This window comes from Leucoraja erinacea, chromosome 4 (genome assembly GCF_028641065.1).
Source record: "Leucoraja erinacea ecotype New England chromosome 4, Leri_hhj_1, whole genome shotgun sequence".
Taxonomy (NCBI): Eukaryota; Metazoa; Chordata; class Chondrichthyes; order Rajiformes; family Rajidae; genus Leucoraja; species Leucoraja erinaceus.
The window spans coordinates 96,966,442-96,985,141 of NC_073380.1; the positions used below are offsets into that span (position 1 = coordinate 96,966,442).

The 18,700-nt window shown below is 43.2% G+C and overlaps 1 long non-coding RNA gene across 1 annotated transcript; it reads left to right on the forward strand.

Annotated features, from left to right (window-relative positions):
* The first annotated feature begins 457 nt into the window (after nt 1-457).
* Nucleotides 458-5,423, forward strand: LOC129696708 (uncharacterized). The gene is made up of 3 exons (XR_008723388.1): nt 458-582; nt 2,452-2,546; nt 4,151-5,423. It is a non-coding gene; the product is annotated as an uncharacterized LOC129696708 (long non-coding RNA).
* The last annotated feature ends 13,277 nt before the right edge of the window (nt 5,424-18,700 follow it).

Genomic DNA, 18,700 nt, shown 5'->3' on the forward strand with positions numbered 1-18,700 from the left:
ATGCTGGACTCACATTGGGCTTAAAGTCGATATCCAGCCCTGCTGATGTTGGGTTGCAGAATGGAAGGGATAACTTTATGGCTTTGCAATTTTGGTCCTTTTCTTGCTTAGAGCAAATGCCAGAACTATGTGCATTGAAGTCTCTATGGTTTCGGAGCTGTTGTCAGGAATGTGAAGTTGCAGAATGACCTTGAATAACTTCATTAGCAGCTGGACTGTAAGTGGGATTGAATTCCTTTACCACGGTGTTGAGAGCTGGCCGTATTACTTTCAAAGCATGTTGTACAACCTTACATTTCACACAGTTCAATACCCGCATAGATTTTAGTATCCACCCTGGACTAAACTTCTTTTGTATCTACAGGTCTGAAGTAAGCTGCTTTTGGTATCAGATGTTGTAATAACTAAACCTGGCTGTCAGCAACCCCCTCTCACGTGGATGACTTGACTCCGAGCTGTTCATTCTGCTTTGCTCGCTGTCAATGCAGATTATTGACTGCTGCTTGCAGCCATGTTGCTCTTTATGGTCTTCTCCGACAGCACCCCGAGTTGCAGTCTCCAAATGTTCTCCTCTGCCATCAGGTATGCCATTTAGCCCCTTGAGACACGTCCGTGAAAACATGGTCTGAATCCGCAAACCCATCTTTTCCCCCACCACCATAGGGAGCGGCACGGTGGCGTAACGGTAGAGTTGCTGCCTTACAGCGCTTACAGCACTGGAGACCCGGGTTCGATCACGACAACAGGTGCTGTCTGTATGGAGTTTGTACATTCTCCCTGAGAACGAACGGGGTTTTCTCTGAGATCTTCTGTTTCCTCCCACACTCCAAAGACGCACAGGCATGCAGGTTAATTGGCTTGGTGTATGGGTAAATTGTCCTTAGTGTGTGTAGGATAGTGTAAATGTGTGTGGGTAGTGCTGGAGAAACTCAGCGGGTGAGGCAGCATCTATGGAGCGAAGGAAATCGGCAACGTTTCGGGCCGAAACCCTTCTTCAGATGTGTGTGGGGATCGCTGGTTGGTGCGGACTCGGTGGGCCGGAGGGCCCTGTTTCCGTGCTGTAACTCTAAACTAAACTAACCTATCCCCCAGTAACAATGATGAACAACAGTGCCCTCTGTGGCAGAATTGCTATCTTGGGTAGAAAGAATTCAGGGGTAGAAAGCTGCCTTCAGCCGCACACATCAAAATTGCAGGATATTAGTATATTAGTGTAAACATGTGGCAGTCCTCTTCCGAAATTTAGCTCAGTTGTCTTCCTTGCAATTAGTATTTCAATGGCTCAATGATTTTTTATTGTCAGAGATACAGTGATATGCGTGTTCTGAAAGCCATCCATCAAGTTATACCGTACATTGTCAGAGGTTATGGGGAGAAGGCAGGACAATAGGGTTAGGAGGGAGTTATAGGTCAGCCATGATTGACAGGCGGAGTAGACCTGATGGGCCGAATGGCCTAATTCTACTCCTATCCTTTATGATCTTATGATCAGTACAATGGATCCACTTCTGAAACAACACACAGAGAGTCGCAACATTCCGGTACAATTTGGCAACATCCAAGTCTCTGAAATGTCCAATCTAGTCAAGTCATGTTGCTTTTTATGGCCTTCTCCTAACTCACTCAGAGTTGCAGTCTCCAAATGTTCTCCTCTACCGTCAGGCACGCCATGTTGCCCCTTGGAGACATGTAATTATTAAATACCTCACTTTAAGCCCCTACCCTTCTTCAGAGGCAGAGGATGTGCATTGTTCCACCGTCACACTCCAGGTACATGTGACCGTGGACAATTTTCCACCTGCTCCTTGCTGGAAAATGGCAGATGTCTACTGAGGACATGCGTCTGAAACCAGGGCTCACTTAAGGTAGTCACATTCTTGCATTGCGAATCCTCTGCAAACATTTTTCAATTGTATGTCAAATGTCAATTCAATTTCAGACTGATTCCTGGGATGTCAGGACTGTCTTATGAAGAAAGACTGGATAGACTTGGTTTATACTCTCTAGAATTTAGGAGATTGAGAGGGGATCTTATAGAAACTTACAAAATTCTTAAGGGGTTGGACAGGCTAGATACAGGAAGATTGTTCCCGATGTTTGATTGTTCCCGATGTTAGGGAAGTCCAGGACAAGGGGTCACAGCTTAAGGATAAGGGGGAAATCCTTTAAAACCGAGATGAGAAGAACTTTTTTCACACAGAGAGTGGTGAATCTCTGGAACTCTCTGCCACAGAGGGTAGTTGAGGCCAGTTAATTGGCTATATTTAAGAGGGAGTTAGATGTGGCCCTTGTGGCTAAGGGGATCAGGGGGTATGGAGAGAAGGCAGGTACAGGATACTGAGTTGGATGATCAGCCATGATCATATTGAATGGCGGCGCAGGCTCGAAGGGCCGAATGGCCTACTCCTGCACCTAATTTCTATGTTTCTATGTTTCTATGTCACACTCCAGGTGCATGTGACCATGGACAATTTTCCACCTGCTCCTTGCTGGAAAATGGCAGATGTCTACTGAGGACATACGTCTGAAACCAGGGCTCACTTAAGGTATACACATTCTTGCATTGCGAATCCTCTGCAAACATTTTTCAATTGTATACATCTTACACTCATAATCTGCCTAATATATACTCTTCCAAAATGTTTCCACGATTTTGATCAGCCGGCAATTCGCAATTCTTTCATGATGACTTTCCATTGACATCCCCTTTTACATACTTCCTTATCCTGTACTTTCTTTTTTTTCCTTTTTTTATATTTAAATTTTTTATCAGAAGCAATGTACAGAAGTATAAACCGCGGCAAATGACAAACATTTCGTGTACAACTTCCATTTTAAATTTAACAAGGCACAGGTGGAGCAAGTGAAAGAGAAAGCGAGAAAAGAAAAGAGTGAAGGATGTAGTGATATGTAAACCCCTAGGGTACCAGATGGGCAGTTCCGGAGTGAACAAGTGATAGCCTGAAGAAAAATAAAGTAAAAAACCCATTAAATTATTTAAAAAAGAAAGGAAAGGAAAAAAACACACAAAAAAAAACAAAAAAAAAGAAAAGAAAAAGAAAGCAAGAAAGGAACAAGGGAAGGTACACAAACATGCTGGAGAAACTCAGCGGGTGCAGCAGCATCTATGGAGCGAAGGAACCAGGCGACGTTTCGGGCCGAAACCCTTCTTCAGACTGAAGAAACGTTTCAGGGTTTTGGCCCGAAACGTCACCTATTTCCTTCGCTCCATAGATGCTGCTGCACCCGCTGAGCTTCTCCAGCATTTTTGTGTACCTTCGATTTTCCAACATCTGCAGTTCCTTCTTGAACAAAGAAACAAGGGACCCTTGTGTAGGGATATACCTGCTTCATATCATGTCTTACCCTGTACTTTCATGAAGCTTTTTTTTTCACAGTTTCAAGCAATGCCTTTGTAACGCAATGTATTTTGTATCACATTCTAGCATGCATTCAAGGCTGGTGTACTTGGCCTTGGTGCAAACGAACACTATCAACTGAAGTTAAAACAGGGTTTTGACAGTTTGCATTTGCCTGGAGCTGATTGAATGATGCAAACTGATGAAGAAACAAATTTTACCTGCATTCTGATCTAATATGGTGTTCACAACGACCACAGCACTAGTGACAAAGTTCAGCTATTTCATCTCATTGCAGATTATACCTATTTAAAAATTATGCAAGGCAGGCATAGTTTGGGTAGACAGTTAGAATCTTTTTTTTTTTCCCAGATTCAGTCATTGTCAGTGTGGAAAAAACGAAATCAAAGCATCTACTAGAGAGCGCCCATAGCAACGATTTGAATAAATAATAATAAGCTTTGAGGAGGTGAGAGAGACAGCAAAGTGTAAAGGAGATGTGCGAGGTAGGCAAGTTTTTTTCCGCAGACAGCGCTTGCTTTGGACAGAGGGAGGTGAGTGCCTCTGAACTCTTGGTCAGGGAGCCCAACCATACTGGGCCTGGTAAGGATGCTCTCGATGGTGCTTGTGCTGTATTTTTTTACTATGTTCTATGTTGATGCAGTACCTGATGATTTGATTTATGACTTAAAGAAACAGCATGGAAACATGCCCTGCCAGCGAGACCATTGATCACCCGTTCACACTAATTCAATGTTATTCCACTTTCTCATCCACTCCTTACACACCAGGAGCAGACTACAGAAGCCAATTAACGTACAAAACCCGCCGCACATCTTTGGGATATGGAAGGAAACAGGAGCACCCAAAGGAAACCCATATGGTCACAGGAGAACGTGCTATCCCCAAACAGCCAGACCTCGAGGTCAGGAATGAACCATGCTCTCTGGTGCTGTGAGGCAGCAGCTCTACCAGCTACATCACTGTGACACCGTTCTTTTTTTTAACATTTCCAATTCTCGCTGACAGTAGAGGGTCTTCATTTTGCAGGCCTCTTGGGATCCGCTTGCTCTTCAGTCATTCCCGAAGAATTTCCGATCCCACACTGGGTGACGCAAGATTCCAGCACCACAAGCATTGTGCTTGTCCTGCTATTCAATACTTGCTCCTTGCATGACTTCCTAGATACTGAACCCTTCAGAATGGGTTTGCTGACTAACATTTAACAAGAATCTGACAATGATACCTGCACCTGAAGAAACACAACATGCAAGTTACAGATACTTGCAGGACAAGTCCTATAGCCCTTGCAAAGAATCATTCAACAAGCACAAGCAGACAAATTGAGCTACTTACAAATTGCTTTTTTTTTTAAAAAGGCATTTTGGAGAGGTTGGAATTAGTTTTGAATTGCAGCTTGTCATCCTTGCCAAAGGCCTGTCACCAGGAATTCAAAACAGGAAGCTAGTTGTTGGTGCCTAGCCACCTATGATCAGATTCACAGTGCGTTGTTTGGAATGCAAGGTGATAAGCAGCAATAAAGTCAGTATGGGGTCATATTGCCTGTGTGTGATCTTGTAAAACAAGCAGATGACAAGTTTCCAACACGTTTTACATCTGTCCCTTTTTTTAAAATTTCCACAGAAGTTAACATCACCTATTTTAGGAAGGCGACTCCGGACTGTCAAAGCTGCCACAGCCAGACATAAAAACAGTTTTTATCCACGAGTAGTTGCTCTATTCAACAGCCAAAAATCTGTAGCCTCCCTTTGATCTGGTATTTTGTTGGTTCACATGCTTGATCAATGGTGTTTTATCATTAATGTTTTATTATTATTAATGTATAGTGTTTTCTGAGTCATTCGTAACTGTCACTGTATGTCATATGTTGTTACTTGTGGGCGGAGCACCAAGGCAAATTCCTTGTATGTGAATACTTGGCCAATAAACTTACTTACTTACTTACTTTGCACAAAATCAACATTACATCTCTACCCCCCTTGATCTGCCTTCACAAACCTGGCAATGTATCATTGAAAAGACACCGTGATGATACTGTGCTCGGAGATATATGTAGATAGCCTTCAATGCCAAGATCATTTTCATTTTGCAGCTCTATATTTAATCCAATTACTTGCTGCTATTGTAACACGAAAGATGATGTGAAATAAAACACAACCTAGAGAGATGTAAATGAGCAAACCAATATTATTCCCACTGTGCAGCATGAATACCGTTATTCTCAGTCATTCATCGAAACATTTTGTAACTGGGTTATATCACAGCTGTGCTAAAGATAACAGCTTTGCTATGTCCTCTGTTGCACAGAGCAAAATGCTTGTTCTTCCACCACATACTTGTTTCTGCCATACGAAAAACTGACATACAAAGGAAACCAGTCACAGATTGGCTCAGGCAAATTATCCCAGCCAATCTCTGAGAGAATTCACAGAGACAATAATGGAAGCTGTCAGTCAGGAGAGTCCATTCCTTCAGTGAGAAAAGATGAGGGCCAGTATGCCAATAACTATTTCATAAACTCTGGAGGAAGTCAGGGGGACCAACAGCATCTGTGAGGGAAAGAAATTGTCAGTGTTTGGGGTCGGGAACACTTATCAGTCCTGATACAGGGTCTTGACTGGAAATGTCGATAATTCTTTCAGCAGCAACTCACATTAGTGTCCTAGCAGTGGTGTCCCTGCTCACATCGGCTATGAAATATAAAATATGTAGAAAATGTTGGAGGCACTCAGTCAATTGCATTTGGTTCTTAATTTTCCAGTTAGCTTTTAGAAAAAAAAAATTATAGCCATCAGCAAGACATTGAAAGAGTTAATTGGACAATTGGACAATTGAAAAAAATTCCTTCCAGAATGCTGGAGCACGTGCCCTGATTTCTTACACTGCAGCAACCACCCATTCCCAAGGACAGTTAATCCTTGACTTTGAGCAGCTGCTTCCTGTGTTGGCCTCAGCTGTTCATTCGTGGATCTGGAGAGCCTTTGACTCAGCTGTCGTATGTGTGTGTGTGTGTGTGTCAGCTGCAGTTCCAGTGGGGCCCCGGTTTCTCAGTGAAAGTGTGATTATCCAGACTCCATATGTTTCAATAGGTTCGGCACGCTGGTTCGAATAGCAAACCCACATCAGCCAGTCATCATTCTTTTATTTCATTTCCATACAGGTAGTTTTATAACACCCTTGTTCCCTTACTGATGTCTTTTTTTTTAATCAATTCAGTTATGGTTCAGACTTCACTGTTGGACTCTGAACTTAAAGCATTCCATTGAATGCTTGTCAATTTGGTTCACTGTTCGAAAGAGTTAATATTGAAGCTTAAATCCAGTCAAACCGACTGACTGTAAAAAATGTTTAGTAAACCGTCAGCCAGTACTAATCCAAAATCTGTGACAGTATGGAAATGTGTTTGTCCTGTGTAATTCTTGTTATTTCTGTGTGGTTATTTGAAGAAAGGGTCAACAAAAATCCATTCTGATTTTCCTCATCTCTTTTACAGAGAAATATAGAAAATAGTAGCAGGAGTAAGCTATTCAGCCCTTGAAGTTTGCTCTGTCCTCTAAAATCCTCTAGATAATTCCACAGGTTCACCACTCTCTGGGAGAGAGATTTTGCCTGTCCGTCTTAAATGATAATGAATTTTGGTCCTGGACTTTGTGGGCATTGAACACATCCTGCATCTAATCATTCCAGCAGTTAGAATTTTGTAGTTTTTTATCATGAGGTCAACTAACTTACCCCATCTCTCTTCATACATTAGTTGTGTAATGTGAGTCCTTCTAGAGGTTAGATAAATAAAGTATAGAAGTTGGGATGTAATGTTAAAATTGTACAAGGCATTATTGAGGCCAATTCTGGAGTATGGTGTACAATTTTGGTTGCCAAATTATAGGAAAGATGTCAACAAAATAGAGAGAGTACAGAGGAGATTTACTAGAATGTTGCTTGGGTTTCAGCAACTAAGTTACAGAGAAAAGTTGAACAAGTTAGGTCTTTATTTTTTGGAGCTCAGAAGGTTAAGGGGGGACTTGATAGAGGTCTTTAAAATGATGAGAGGGATAGACAGAGTTGACGTGGATAAGCTTTTTCCATTGAGAGTAGGAAAGATTCAAACAAGGGGACATGATTTGAGAATTAAGGGACTGAAGTTTAGGGGTAACATGAGATGGAACTTCTTTACTCAGAGAGTGGTAGCTGTGTGGAATGAGCTTCCAGTGGAAGTGGTGGAGGCAGGTTCGATTTTATCATTTATAAATAAATTGGATAGGTACAGTATATGGACGGGAAAGGGATGGAGGGTTATGGTCTGAGTGCAGGTAGATGGGACTAAGTGAGAATAAGTGTTCGGCACGGACTAGAAGGGCCGAGATGGCCTGTTTCCGTGCTGTAATTGTTATATGTTTATATTGTTATATGGTTATATGGTTAAATGAGGAAAGCGATGGAAATCCTGCCTGTATACAACAACTTCTATCGTTTAGTTTAGTTTAGTTTAGAGATACAGCACAGAAACAGGCCATTCGGCCTACCAAGTCCACGTCGACCAGTGATCCCTGCACATTAACATTATCCTACACACACTAGGGACAATTTTACACATACACCAACCCAATTAACCTACACACCTCTACGTCTTTGGAGTTTGGGAGGAAATCAAAGATCTCGGAGGAAACCACGCAGGTCACGGGCAACATGTACAAACTTCATACAGACAGCACCCGCAGTTGGGATTAAGCCTGGGTGTCCAGCGCTGCAAGCACTGTAAGGCAGCAACTCTACCGCTGTGCCACTGGGCCACCGTATAGTTTCACTTCTCCTTGCTGAGCCACTGTTAAGGACTGTTTCTCGAAAACCTGAGAATCTTTATGTCCTTCCTTCTTCTCCTTCTCCTTTTGTAGCTTGTAGCCCTGATCAAAGGGTCTTCTTCATCACCTTGGCGAAATAGAGACCAAGGTCCTCAGGTCTGCTAACAACTAGATCCGGTAAATTAACAGCTAGCTTTAACCACTGTATTTCCCAATATTTATCAAACTAAAATGGAACCAATAATCAAACTCAAGCAAATCTATATAAATGTAATTGTTATGTTATGTTCGAGTCATAGAGTTGTACAGCACAAAAATGGGCCCTACAGCTCACCTGTCCATATCAACCTTTTGTACCCACTTTAAGAACATATCACACTCCCTTTTAGAATACTGTGTGTGCATTGGAACATGCACTGTAGCTAGAACATATAAAGAAGAAATCATAGATAGATACAATGTGCTGGAGTGATTCAGCAGGTCAGGCAGCTTCTCTAGTGAAACATAATCGGTGACATTTCAAGTAAAAGATTGGGTAACCTTTTGGGTCAGGGCCCTTCTTCAGATGCTGGTATAAACCAGCATCTGCAGTTCTTTGCTTCTCTACAAAGAGGAAACCATGCGTCTCAGAAACATTGTCTTACAGAGCGGCAATTGTCAAAGTTTAGAAAATCTCTCCTCCTAACAATCACTGAGAACCATTGAAGCATATAGTGTTAGCCTCTAAATAGTGTAGCTGGGCTCAGGGGAATCCTCCTGCCTCTGAACAGTGGGTTCTCCATGGGTCCAATGCAGTGAGACCATGGTCCAATTTGGCAAGACCATTGTCAAACCGCATTGCATGAGGATTGACTTAATTGCCTGTCAATTCGCAAACCTCTGGAATGTATGAGCAGTGCATACATTAGCAACCTGATTAATTTGGTGATTTATGCAAATCATGCAAAAACATCCAGGCACAATTTGCATCAAACATCAAAGCAAAACAGGCCCCCATGTGCCAAACATGTGTGGATCAGAGTATATTTTTGAAAACAAGTTCCTCACCATAGTTACTGGTTGGGAGAGGATAGTTACCAATCACCACTGGAGTCATGCAAAAATAGATGTAGTTGTAACTTGTTCTAGTTCCCAAGGTCTGACATTGGAAACGTAACATAATTTTGGATGCTGTCTAAAATCTAGCAGCCTCTAATAACTTGAATGTAAAGGAGCCAGATGGGTGTGTAACACATTGATCTGTATATTTCTTTGACAGTCTGAGGTGTGGCAGATGTGAATAGACATGACTAATGTTTCCCAAGGTTATAAAAAAAGTGCATTCAGTGCTAAATGTGCTTACCTGCAGAAAATAACTTTGACATTTTATTGATATGTTTCGGTTTAAGTAGCGTTCTAAAGGTAGAAATAGAATCATAATGGATTGGAGTTCAGGAAGACTGTTTTCATGATGTGCTCCCCATGAGTAAAGAAATTGAGAGTTTGGTGTATTAATGCATGTAGCAGTCAAGGGGATACTGTGGCACAGTGGTGGGCCAGCTGCCACAGAGTGCCAGTTACTTTGGGTTCGATCCTGACCAATCTGTCCAGCCTCTCCACCAACTTTGTTATTTACTTATTACAATATCAGCGAAGAGGATTCGGCCAGTTTCCAGCAGGCCAATACCATCAGTCCAACTTCACCTCTTCTTAATTCCTTATAATCCTATTTTCTCTCTCATATGCCCGTCAAACCCCTTCTATTTATGTCAATTGCCTACAATCAGTGGTAATTTCTGGTCCCCAACTAACCCACTAATACATCTTTGGGATGAGGGAGGAAACCGTGTACCTGGAACATACATCACATTAATAGCACCTATGTTAAGATCAAACTTGAGTCATGGACCCATAGTAGCAGGCAAACAAGCCTTAGAACACTCCGATTCCATGGCAACCCATTTGCACCAGTCCCACACTAATTCCATTTTATTCCCCTACATTGCCATCAACTCTTCCCAGACTTGACCACATGCCTATTCACTATGTGCAACTTACAATGGCCAGTTAACCTAACAACGCATACGTCTTTGGATATGGGAGCACCTGGAAGAAACCCATGCAAACACAGGATGAATGAATGAGCAAACTCCACATAGACAGCACTATGGGTCGGGATCAAACCTGGATCAATGGAGCAGATGAGGCAATAGCTCTGCTGAGTTTGCTACTGTGCCAACCCAAAAGCATTAACCACCATCTACCTCACCCTAAACAATCTTTTTGGATCCAAAGTCTTTCCTGCCGGAGTGAGTGATAGTTGAACTCTAACTGGAAACCATGTTGTTCGGCCAAAAACAAAGACCTGTCAAAGGGCTGAGCTTCTAACGAGCCAACGGCCAACAAAACATCAGTAGAAGTTGCGATCACTGTCGTACATAGCTTGGTAAGGAATGATGATAAAGCACACACACCAAAATCCTATACTTCCAGCGGCGAATATCCGCAGGAACTGGAGGATAGGGATGTGTGGTGCGTCCATCACCGTTCCCATCAGAAACCCAGCACCACTGCGTCGCTGATGTTTTTAACGATAATAATAATAATAATAATAATAATAATAATAATAATAATAATAATAATAATAATAATAATAATAATAATAATAAGGAGGCTCACACACCCTAAGACAAATAGGCAGGCTCAGAGCAACAGAAGGTTTATCTGTATTGTATGGCCTGCCAGTTAAATCCACCCAGGCCTACAGACTGTATTAGGCTGTAGGTACATTTGCTACAACCTTGACCCAGAAGTACTGTCCCCCATGCTGTTAAAAACCAAATCATTATTGCAATATAGGTGGTTGTGGGGAGGAAATCAAGGAAGAGGTATATGAATTCCAATTGAAAGTGGCAGGCATATGAAAGGATTCTACAGAAGATGATGGTGTGGTAAATTGGATTAGTAAGTATGCAGATGATACTAAGATAGGTGGGGCTGTGGATAATGAAGTAAATTTTCAAAGCTCCCCCCCCCCCCCCCCTTCCCCCCCAAACAAAGCACGTTCAGGGACCAGACCCAACGGGTCTGCACTTGGTCTAGTTTCTATTCAATTACCTGATTGAGGATAGGTTTCTTGCCACCTTAATTGTGGTCAAGCCCCTCATGATTTTCATAAAGATCTAAATATACTTCTCATTATAGCCTTTTCAGCTCCAGTGAAAATAATTATATTTTCCTAAACTGTGGTTCACAACTCAAAATTATTATGACACTCTAAATTGGTTTTAAAATCCTTTTGATTAGAGGATCTTGAATTAGACAAACAGTGCTCCGACTTCAAAATCGCACAACAGTCGTCCAACTGCAAAATAATTTCAGCCTTGAACATTTTGCTCTTGTACTTTACATTAACATTTATAAAACACAAATCATTTGCTGATTTCCCTAACTTGTCATTATCCTCTTGAAATCTTTGACACAGTACAATGAGACAATTTGACTCACTCAGCCTGGTCTTATGATCAGTTGAGAAGGCTGTCTCCTTGGTATCCCCACTTGTTTAGGCAACAATATAGAAGAGGATATTAACCACACCTGTACAGTAATGGTGTTATAGGCTTTTTGCATTGCAATCTGGCATGCAGCACTTAATAATGTCTGGGGCATCTGCATTTCACAAACATCCCTCATGAATGCTTGGACTCTGACATTGAGCATTCGATTAAAGTATAGAATTGCCACTGACTTATGCCTGCAACCACTTAACGCTCCTGGGATTAGATGATATTTAAGGGCCTGTCCCACTAACGCAACCTTTCAGCGACTGTCTTCGTCCTTCAAGCACGAGGGCACTCGCCTGAAAAACCTCGAGCTGGATCGACCGTCAGCAATGAAACTGCGAGCTGGATCGACCGACCATATGCACACACAAACACATCGCAAATATGGGAGCCAGGGAAAGCGGGGGGGGGGGGGGCGCTGTCTGAAATTCACACCCGCAATGAACAGGAAGGTAAAAGACGGCTGCACAGTGTAGGGTAAGTCTTTTAGAGAGCGCGGGGGGTGGGGGGTGGGGGCAGAGAGAAGGGGGGAGAGGGGGAGAATGGGGGAGAGAGAAGGGGAGAGTGGGGGGGAGAAGGGGAGAGAGAGAGAGGGGAGGAAGGGGTGAGAGAGGGGGGAAAGAGGGAGGAGAGAGAGGGGAGAGGGAGAGAGAGTGGGGGAGTGAGTGGGAGAGAGAGTGAGAGAGGGGAGAGGAGAGAGAGGTAGAAAGGGTGAGATATGGGTGATATAGGGGAGAGAGAGGGGGGAGAGAGAGAGGGGGGGGAGAGAGAGAGAGGAGAGGGACAGGGGAGAGAAGGTGAGAGAGAGGGGAGAGAGGGGGGAGAGAGGGGGAGAGAGAGGAGAGGGGAGGGGGAGAGAGAGGGGGAGAGAGGGGGAGAGAGGGGAGGAGAGAGAGAGAGGGAGGAGGGGAGGGAGAGGGAGGGAGAGGGGGGGGGGAGGGCGGGGGGAGAGGGGAGGAGGGGGGGGGGGGGGAGGGGGGGAGGGGAGGGGGGGGAGGAGAGGAGAGGGGGGAGAGAGAAGTGGGGAGAAGAAGTGGAGCCACTTTTAAGAAGTCAGACAACTTTTAATAAAGTTTAGCGGGCATTTAACCTACCGGTCGTTTTTCCTTGGTCCTGAAAACTCCAATGAGCAAATTAAAATGCCCGGTCAGCAAAGGAGATTGCCTACGGCTGTCGACTGCCTATAACTACATAGCGACCCCACTCCACTACACTACGAGTTCAAAAGAATCATGCCGACCAATTGTTACTTGTGGAAATTTTTTCAGCATGCTGAAAAATGTTCCTCGACCAATCTGAGGCCACGAGTATGCGGGAACTTCCCTTGAGCATGAAGGAGAGTTCCAGTGACCTCATAGGACCTCCTAGGACCACGTGTCGACCATGCTGCGAGTTTGAGTCGAGGGCAAACTCTTCTAAACTCGCAGATTAGGTTGCCACAGTGGGACAGCCCGTTAAGATAAGAATTAACAGACTTTATTCCAGCACAAAGTCTGCTCAGACATCACTGAGTGAACACGGAGATAGGGTGCTCAACAGCAGTAGTGCTGTGCCTTCTTAGGCACGGATGAGGCAAATGCCTCCCTAACACCTAAACCAGCCTTTGCAAGAAGTTTTACTAGCCTGTAAGCAGCATGCCTGAATCTGAGACATTGCAATGGTAGAGGGCCGTCCACATTTTAGCTACCTAATATTTTCATTCCTTTGCAGACAATCCCCAGGCATCAGCGTTAACACTAAAGGGAAGATGAATGGTAAAACATTCATCACTCATACAATAATAATTTACATTTGAGTATCGTACTTCACCTACTTAAACAGACCAGTGTGCTTTCAACTTGATGGAAAGTAAAAGAACAAACCCATTGACCTGCACAAATTTTACCTGATAGTTTCTGTCAGTTTTGCAGAATAAAGACCAATGTATTGAGGGACAGTAACCGATGTTTCATTAGAAAAAGATGTGTACTTTGTTGCATTTATATTTTGGTCTAGATGGAGACATCACGTATCATTTTAAACTCATTAGATCATTTGTTTATCATAAGGCTTCTTGAGTTTTGAATAGTTGTCCTTGTTATCAAGGCAGCATCTGACTAAGTGCATGATTAAGAAATCAATAGGAATTAAGGGGAAAACATTCTAACAATTTGGAATCATACCCACTTCAAAGGAGGATGATTGATGTGGGATAATCACCCAATTCCCAGGGCATCACACTGCGAGTCACAATCTCCAAGGACCAGTCATCTTCAGCTACTTCATCATTGGCAGTGTTTCCATCAAAAGCTCAAAAGCAATGTTGTTGGCCGATGACTGCAAACTATTCAAATCTGTTTGCTACTCCTTAAGCAACTCCTTAATGAAAACAAACACAGCAAGAGCTAGATAATGTGCGGCGGTGCGGGTGCTCGGAAGACCCCGACCGCGGATGAACATCTGGGAAGATCGGAGGGGAGGCTGACTGGACTATGGTGCCTTCCTCACCTTGGTGCCACTGTGTTGTGTTGTGTTGTGTTGTGTCGTGGACTTTCTGTGTTTGTGCTTTTTTTTTAAATTTCTATTTTATTTTTTTAATATGTTTTAATATTTATTATTTATTTATTTTTATGATACTGACTGTAAAGGGAAATTCATTTTGTTGTCTCTAATTGAGACAATGACAATAAATTTGAATACAATACAATACAATACAATAATAATTAGGCAGGCTCTAGAAAAAGGCAAGGGACAATTCAGCCTCATTACTGTGAATGGTCAATGTCCATTTTCAACAACAAAGATTCCTGGCATCCACCTTTGACGTTCAATCAACAACCAGCACCGGGTAAAACATGTGGTGCTGAGGGAACTCAGCATGTCGGGCAGCATTTGTGGAAGGATGATGTTTCAAGTTAGGGGCCTTTCCTCAGACCACAGAGTAGGGGAAATGAAGCTGGAAAAGAGAGGTGGGGATGGGATAGAGCGTGATAAGTGATAGGTGGATACAGATGGGGGGGGGGAGGGGTTGATTGGAAGATGAGTGGAGTAAGTGACAAAGTCTAGAGGTGAAAATAGTAAAAGGTGTCAGATAAGGAGAGCAGAGTAGTGGTGAAATGTTCAGCCAGAGGGGGGCATTTGGGTGGTAGGAGGACGGAGGGGAAAGTGGGGCGAATGAAACAAAATAGGGGACTTTTGGATGGGAGATGAATGAACCAAGGCAGAGAAAGGAGCAGGGTGACTCGGGGGAGAGGTGGGAGATTATTCCTTCCACAGATCATTTGCAACATTTTGTCCCATCCCCAGCTTTCTCCCCCCTGCTCCAATCAGTCTGAAGAAGGGTCATCTGTCCATTCCTTCCACTGATGCCACTTCCCTTCATTAGAAACATAGAAACATAGAAATTAGGTGCAGGAGTAGGCCAGGACTGTCCCTTAGCCTGCACCGCCTTCAATATAGACATGGCTTATCATCTCTAGAGTATCCCGATTGAGAGGAGATCTTATAGAAACTGACCCCTTAGCCACAAGGGCCAATCTACAGGCTTAAATGCAGCCAATGAACTGGCCTCAACTACCCTCTGTGGCAGAGAGTTCCAGAGATTCACAACTCTTTGTGTGAAAAAAGTTCTTGTCATCTCGGTTTTAAAGGATTTCGCCTTTATCCTTAAGCTGTGACCTCTTGTCCTGGACTTCCCCAACATCGGGCGCAATCTTCCTTCATATAGCCTGTCCAACCCCTTACGAAATGTGTACGTTTCTATGAGATCCCCTATCATTCTCCAAAGATCTAGATAGTATAAACCAAGTCTATACAGTCTACTCTTGGATGATCAGTTCTGACATCCCAGAATGGCGGTGCTGGCTGAAGGGTCGAATGCACTCCCTCTATGCAATAATTTCTATGTTCCTCAGATTAGGAGACCAAAATGTACACCATACTCCAGGTGTGGTCTCACCAACTGTTACTAAGATATCCTCATGTCTATTTGCTGAGGTTACTTTTGCCTTGCTGTCTTCCAGATTATGTTTTACTCCACATATGTTCATAGCCATCTGCAAACCTCGTGTTATTTCCTTGATCACTCTGTGGCACCAGATATTAGATCACTGTGCCAGAGCTCAGCTATTCAATATCCACTATTCATCCCTTGGTGGTTGTGACCATTCACCAGAGAAATAAAAGCTTTTACTTTCATGTAAGACTTCAGATTCATGAACTTTGCAGGGTTAAATTTGCAAGGCAAAAGATGATTCATTTTTCCCGGTGTGTTACATAAAAGTTGGCAATTGCTGAGCCTCGGGCGTGAGTAATCATCGTTTCTCACGGGTTTAATTTAATGTGAAATTCTTTTCATGCCATTATTAAAGGTAAATAAAATCTCCCCAGGCACTTTAAATAACTCCCTGTCTGTCAAAGTCAGGTGTTCACCACAAAAAAAAAGGTTTGTCAAATATACAGCATGAAGATGATGAAGACAGCCTGTGTATTCCCATGGACCCACCTATCAAAGACTTGTATGGACACAGTCCTTACATTTAATCATGCGGCTCTGCCAAGAGCTTTTGACTAGAAATTTATGTAAATAACCATATAACCATATAACAATTACAGCACGGAAACAGGCCATCTCGGCCCTACAAGTCCGTGCCGAACAACTTTTTTTCCCTTAGTCCCACCTGCCTGCACTCATACCATAACCCTCCTTTCCCTTCTCATCCATATGCCTATCCAATTTATTTTTAAATGATACCAACGAACCTGCCTCCACCACTTCCACTGGAAGCTCATTCCACACCGCTACCACTCTCTGAGTAAAGAAGTTCCCCCTCATATTACCCCTAAACTTCTGTCCCTTAATTCTGAAGTCATGTCCTCTTGTTTGAATCTTCCCTATTCTCAGTGGGAAAAGCTTGTCCACATCAACTCTGTCTATCCCTCTCATCATTTTAAAAACCTCTATCAGGCCCCCCTTAACCTTCTGCGCTCCAGAGATGTGTAAACAACAGGCTTTTTTTTGCCTGTAATTCCTTATGGAATTGTCGGTTATCCTCTTTGGTGGCAAAAACAGGAAAGTAGACTATTATCTAAATGGTGGCCAATTAGGAAAAGGGGAGATGCAACGAGACCTGGGTGTCATGGTACACCAGTCATTGAAAGTAGGCATGCAGGTGCAGCAGGCAGTGAAGAAAGCGAATGTAATGTTAGCATTCATAGCAAAAGGATTTGAGTATAGGAGCAGGGAGTTTCTACTGCAGTTGTACAGGGTCTTGGTGAGACCACACCTGGAGTATTGCGTACAGTTTTGGTCTCCTAATCTGAGAAAATACATTCTTGCCATAGAGGGAGTACAGAGAAAGTTCACCAGACTGATTCCTGGGATGGCAGGACTTTCATATGAAGAAAGACTGGATAGACTCGGCTTGTACTCGCTAGAATTTAGAAGATTGAGGGAGGATCTTATAGAAACGTACAAATTTTCTTAAGGGGTTGGACAGGCTAGATGCAGGAAGATTGTTCCCGATGTTGGGGAAGTCCAGGACAAGGGGTCACAGTTTAAGGATAAAGGGGAAATCCTTTAGGACCGAGATGAGAAAAACATTTTTCGCACAGAGAGTGGTGAATGTCTGGAATTCTCGGCCACAGAAGGTAGTTGAGGCCAGTTCATTGGCTATATTTAAGAGGGAGTTAGATGTGGCCCTTGTGGCTAAAGGGATCAGGGTATGGAGAGAAGGCAGGTACGGGATACTGAGTTGGATGATCAGCCGTGATCATATTGAATGGCGGTGCAGGCTCGAAGGGCCGAATGGCCTACTCCTGCACCTATTTTCTATGTTTCTAATATCTCAACCAACAGTGCGGCACTTTGTCCCACTTTGCTGAGGTACTCACGAATTCTCCGGAGTTTTCCCCTTGATTCAAACTCGGAGAATGTCCGTAGGAGTCCGTAGATATTTCGTAGAGGCTCGTAATGCCAGCCATAGGTACTCGGGGCATCAGGTAAGTCAGGAGGTTTTTTCAGCATGTTGAAAAACGAGTTTAAAAAAATAGCCCTGAATACCTACGGCTGGCTATTACCGTAATTCTCCCAGTTTGAATCAAGGGGAAAACTTGTCTTCAAAGCGGGTCTGAAAGCCACAATCACTTATTCTAGATGTCCGATTCCAACCTAACACCTCTGGTGTTAATAATAATCTTATTTATCATGTCTATCATCCAACAGATATTAACAGCTATGAGTACCAAAGCTTCTTCAGTGACCCAACTGCACACATTTTTTTTTACCACAGAAGGATAATGTATTCATTTGAGCCTTTCAAACAAATGTACAATTTGGATAATAAAAGCTTGAAAGCCCAAAGCAACAGCAATCTATCAAATCTAAATCCCTAAGGTATTGTTAACCAAAAAGTATACTAGTACACATTGGTGATTTGATTTCTCACTTTGGGAGCAGGAGAGAATTTATTTACATTGAAGCAACAATATATCTAATGGGAAATATTTAATTGAAGTTTTATGGTTAATGGAATCAAATTTCCTCTATATATAATTTTGGCAAGTTACTGTTGCAAGGAAATCCCTCCTCCCACAGGACAAGCACACACATGCACAAAACACACACACACACACACGCGCGTACGACCGCATGCACATGAACAAACACACACACACACATGCGCACACACACACACACACACATGAACAAACACACACACACGCATGCGCGCACACACACACACACATGCACAAAAACACACACACACACACACGCATACGCCCGCACACATGAACAAACACACACACGCATGTGCACACACACACACATACATGAACACACACACGCACATGAACACACACACACATGAACACACATACACGCACACACACATGAATGCGCGTGCACACACACACACACGAATGCGCGTGCACACACACACACACACATGCACACACACATGCACACACATGAAAACACACACATGCACACGCATGAAAA